A 6,000-nucleotide genomic window follows, 5' to 3' on the forward strand; every position below is an offset into this window, starting at 1 on the left:
TTGCATTATTGGCTAGTTCTAATTTTTTAGCGGAATATATTTCTCCTGAACTCTATTGATCACCGTTATAAATATTTCCCACTGTTGTTCTATCCCTGTCAATTTTTTTTCAGTTAACCTTCTGTAGTTCCAATCTTATTCTCTCAAAAATAACTTTCTTCCAAACTATTACTGTGGTCTTTGTCTTTCTCAATCATTATTTTAAACCTTATTATGTTATGATCACTATTGCCTCGATGTTCCCCTATGCTTACTTCTCTTATCTGTTCTGATTCATTTCCCATTACTAGACCCAGCCGTGATTCCTCTCTTGTTGGGCTTCTCATATACTAGGTAAGAAAGGAGTCCTATATCCACTGTAAAAACTCCATTCTCCTTTCCCTTTCCCAACCTCTTCTTGCCCGTTTATTTAGGGGTAGTTGAAAACCCCCATGATTATTACTCGATGTTTTTTACTCATTCCATAGATTTGTCGACCTATTTCTTCCTCTATTTCCCTTCCACTTTCAGATGGTCTGTAGAATATGCCTATTATCGTGATTGATCCCTTCTTACCTTTTATCTCAATCCATAGAGATTCTATCTTAATATTTGTTTCCATCTGAATATTACTTATGTCTCTTTTTTCTATTGCCATTATTTTGTCTCTAATTAGTACAGCTACTTCAGCTTCACTGCCACCACCCCCCCCCCTTCCTTCCCTATCCTTTCTAAATATGTTATATCCTGCAATATTTAATGGCCAGGCCAGTTCTTTATGTAGCCTACTATTTAGTTATCCCTAATACATCTCGTTCCTCACTATGAATTATTCCCCCATTTTGTTTCAGATGCTGTGCACATTGCTGTTCAGGCAATTCAATTCGTTTTTAGTAATTGTCCCACTCTCTTTATTTTTAACAGTCATTTTGTACTGATGTTCTGTAACTGTATTTGTCCCCTGACTGTTTATGTTACCCTTTTTCCTTACGTTGGTCTGACCTTTACTCTCGTAAGTCTGACGATAAAAGAAATAGGATGTTATTTTCACCAGATCCCTACCCCTGTTTTACTAGTTTAAAGTCTTATCCACAGCCCTATTTATACTTTCTGCTAGGACACTAGTCCCATTCTGGTTCAGGTGGAGTCCACCCCAGCGGTACAGCTCCTTCCTGACCCAGTACTGGTGCCAGTGTCCCACAAAATGGAACTTCTCCTTCCCATACCACTCTTTCAGCCACTCATTCACCTTCCTGATCTGTTTATCTCTGTGCCAATGAACATGTGGCTCAGGTAGACATCCCGAGATTACCGTCCATGAGGTCCTGTTTTTAATTTAGTTCCTAACTCTGACATTTCCTTGGCTGGACCTCCTTTTTCTTCCCTATGTCATTAGTCCCAACATGGACCACAACAACTGGATCTTCCTCCTCCCTTTCCAAGTTCCTCTCCAGTTGCTCTGAGATATCCTTTACCTTTGCACCAGGTAGGCAACACACTCTTCTGGATTCTTGGTCGCGCCTGCAGAGGACGCTATCTATCCCCCTAATTATCGAGTCCTCTATGACTACAACCTTTCTATTCTGATCTTCCCACATTGGTCAGCCTGCTGCTCCATGGTGCCATGGTTAGCATTCTGGCCATCCACTCCACAGCCTGCATCCTTATCCTCACAGGTAGCAAGTACATTGTACTTGTTGGACAGGACTAGTGTCTGTGGGAACTCCTCTATGTCCCCTTGGTTCCCCCTTCCCTGCTGACTAACAGTCACACTTTCCCCTTCCTATACCTGTACTTTCCTCTGAGGTGTGATTGTACTCTGGTGAAAACTATCCAAAATTCCTCCCCCCTCCCTTATGAGTTGGAGTGTCTCTAAATCGCATTCCAGCTCAAAGACTCTGAGCCAGAGTGTCGCAAGCCAGAGACATTTACTGCAGATGTGATAATCCGGGACAATTTTGCTGTCCACAAACTCCCACATATTACAATCCCGACACATAGCCTGCACTGCCATTTCTAGTTTTAATTAATTTATTTATTGGTATTATTTAGTTCTAGATATAATACGATTACTTGAGATCTGGATTATGTTTAGTAGATGGATTTAGCTTGATTTCAGATTAATTTGTAGCTAATTAGCCTTGTTTTTAGTTTATTAACTTCTTTATTTTATTATTTCCTTAACTCGTGTTTATTATTTATGTATACCAGATTTGAATGTATTGAAATTCGGAACCCTTTAATGTTAGTATCCTCTATTTTGTTAGATCTGATTAATTAATTAAACACTTAGTTTAATTATATAATAAATTAAAACACTTAGCTGTAATTCCTCGGGCTCTGCCACTCCTCCAACTGCTGCGATGTCACTTTTTCAGATTCAGATTTTTTTTCCAAATTTTTCCCTGCATTTGTCTTACTGCACTCCTCACGCGCTTTATAATGCTCCTCTCAATCGCTTCTTCTGTGCTTTGTAGTGCTCCTCCCAGCAGCTTTTCTCCCACACTTTGTGGTGTGCCACTCAGCTGATTCTCTCCCGCTTTATAGTGCTCCTCTCAGCTGCATCTCTTCTGCTTTATAGTGCTCCTCTCAGCTGATTCTCTCCCGCTTTATAGTGCTCCTCTCAGCTGATTCTCTCCCGCTTTATAGTGCTCCTCTCAGCTGCATCTCTTCTGCTTTATAGTGCTTCTCTCAGCTGATTCTCTCCCGCTTTATAGTGCTCCTCTCAGCTGATTCTCTCCCGCTTTATAGTGCTCCTCTCTGCTGATTCTCTCCCGCTTTATAGTGCTCCTCTCAGCTGATTCTCTTCTGCTTTATAGTGCTCCTCTTAGCCGCTTCTCCTGCACTTTATAGTGCTCGTCCCGACTGATTCTCTCCCACTTTATAGTGCTCCTCTCAGCCAATTCTTTCCCACTTTATAGTGCTCCTCTCACCCGCTGTTTACACCACCAGTACGCTACCACCAAACCCAACAGTTATAGTAACTGCTGTAATGCTATATTGTTCACATATAATTAAACATCACTTTAATAAGATAGTACCAATTGACTAAAACACTAATAAAAGACTATTTGGCAGCAGATCTCATCTGAATAAATTAAATATCATCCTGCTTTTGTTCAGGTGCTTTTAAAAACATCAAATAAGAAATAGGTCTTCATACCTCCCACTATGTTGTATTTATTTATGCCTAGCTCGTTTAGTATAAATTTGAATCTCCATGAGTCATGCAACTATAGAGCTTCATTGTCCATCTATGATGCATCTGCATTTAAGCATTTTAATTATTTTGAGCAATGTTTTTTTTTGCAAACATGCTGATTTGATGGTTTAACTTTCTGCAAAGGCAGTACTAACTGCAAATTAGCATGTGGGGGGAATCAGTATATGGTAGTTCAATGTTTTGAGTGTAAATAAATTAGGCTTTATACCCCTTCATCCAAAATAAGCCCCTAGAACAAACAGTGGCTCTTTAAAGCAAATTACTGTTTCATCAAATTATATTTGATTGCAATCTTCCATTTTCTTAAGTATATACATTCATTATTCCTATGTTTAACAACATGTTTCCATTATGATTACAATGAATCGCATTATAGGGATTCATAAAAAAGTTTTGGGCACACCATTTTATAATCAAAATGATGCAGTAATATAATTTGTGTTTGATTGCATTATTTATGTACATTATCACCAGGATGAAATGATCATAGCTTTTCTGGCACGTCTTCCTCCCTGAACAAAAAAGATTTGCCAAATATTTTCCTACTCCTGATGCAGAGCCTTGTGCCGAGAGTGCACATCAGGAATTCTGGCTCACCCACCCCACAATATTCAATTCACTAACATTAATTAAAACAAACAGATGGAAGAAAGTGGGGACATGCACCCTAATTCTAGGTACATGCTCCCTGTGAGCAAGATTCCACACTGGGAGTGCAATTTCATAAGAGTAACCCCTAATGAATGAGGGAGCCATAAACAATATACATTATAGCAGTATGAGGGAATTATGTAGAAAGTGGGTCACTGAAATATACTTTAAACTCTCTTACATTATACATTTAAACCACACTGGAATTGATAGCCTGACAAGCATATTTATCAAAGAATGCAGATGAATCCTTAACCTTCTCACCTTAACTCCTCATCAAAGGTTTGCTGCCCAGAGTATGTCTAGGAGAGAATGATGCCGAAATTTGGCTCACCCGAACTGTCTTACATCAACCAGTTCAGATTATATTAGTACGGCACTACCAATCACTCATTGGGATACGCATAAGCTACTAAGTGAATAAATTACTACTAACCCTTTCTGACCAAATCATCAAAGAACAAGCTAGACCATAGAGTCATGAACTAACATTTCTTAATTGTGATCATGAGGTTAATAAACAGCATTTAAACTCGCACATTAGGGCTAATTTTAACTACAGGCAGAGAATGGATGGGTTCCTGGTACAAATGGGTGGAATGTGCACTGCAGATGCTCCACCTGTTTGTACCTTGAAATTGCAATCACGATCCCAATTTGCATATTACAATAGCTTCCTGCCTGAAACAGGCGGGACCTCCAGCTGCCTATCTCAGGACCCTACCCAACATGGTGACAGCTGGAGCGCCATTGTAAATGGGATAGTAAATGACCCAAAGCCATTTTTGGGCTGTTACCACCAGAGTTAAAATTGACCTCATTAAGTATGCAAATTGTTTAGTAGTAGTTTGGGTTAACTGACAGAATGAATAACAGAGGTTACAAAGGCAGTACAGCTATATCATGGTAATTCAGCATTAACTGGCTTGCTGATTACTAATTTGACAGTTGTGTTCAGTATCTGAGATTGATGTAAATTGGTGAGATTCATTTAGGATTAAACGCTTTAGATATTTGACGGCCAGTCTATTGGATAAAGTCTATAGGCCCGTAATTAGCAATGTTTCCAGCACTGATACAACCTCATTCTAATGAGTTGGTGTAATTGGGCTGGTTACCTTGCCCACCTCTGGGTTAGCTTGAAAACAAGACTAAAACACTTTTTAGTGTCAAAACACCATCTTAGTGTCAGCCTTGGCTCAGTGGTAACACCCTTGCCTCTGAGTCAGAAGGCCTGTGGGTTTAAGCCTCACTCTAGACACTTGAGCACATAATGTAGGCTGACACTTCAGTGCAGAACTGAGGGAGTGTTGCACTGCCAGAGTTACCGTCTTTTGGACGGCACATTAAACTAAGGCTCCATCTGTTCTCTCAGGTGGATGTAAAAGATCCAGTGGCACTATTCAAAGAGCAGGAGAGTTCGCCCCAGTGTCCTGGCCAATATTTATCCTTCAACCAACATCACTAAAGAAAACAGATTATATGTTCATTTATCTCATTGCTGATTGTGGGATCTTGCTGTGTGTAAATTGGCTGCTGCGTTACCCTAAATTATAACAGTGACTACACTTCAGAAGTACTTCACTGGTTGTGAAGCACTTTGGGACACCCTGAGGTCCTGAAACGTGCTACATAAATACAAATTCATTCTTCTTTACATGTTCTTGATTCTCAAATAAAGTTCCTCAGTTTTATCATTAATCAGTCTGAATTACATATGTGTTACAAGAGTTCACCCCTTTGGGTATCAATCACCTTAAACAGCCATGTTCGTAACCTTGATGATCTCAGGTTAAAGAATCTTCAGAATCCAGAATCTTGGTGGCAATTTCACTCTCCAACTTCTCAATCATTTTAACAAAGAAAGTACACATTTTCAGATAAGAATTGACATATTTGTAGTCCCCTAACATACTATCCCTCAACCTGCAGCCTTGACGGCTTAGGCCTCTCAGTTCTTGTAAGAAATGTTTTGTTTCATATAGTATTCATGGTTCTAATCAAATTAGCATTTGATTTTTTGATTTCCCAAAGTTCAGTCTAACTGCTGAAACTCCATTTTGAGAACACATTTAAAGCAAATCCTTAGAGCATTTTCCCTACTTTACTCAAGAAGTTTTAACTTGATGACCCTGTATCCATCCTCT

Source organism: Heptranchias perlo, chromosome 1, assembly GCF_035084215.1.
Source record: "Heptranchias perlo isolate sHepPer1 chromosome 1, sHepPer1.hap1, whole genome shotgun sequence".
Taxonomy (NCBI): domain Eukaryota; kingdom Metazoa; phylum Chordata; class Chondrichthyes; order Hexanchiformes; family Hexanchidae; genus Heptranchias; species Heptranchias perlo.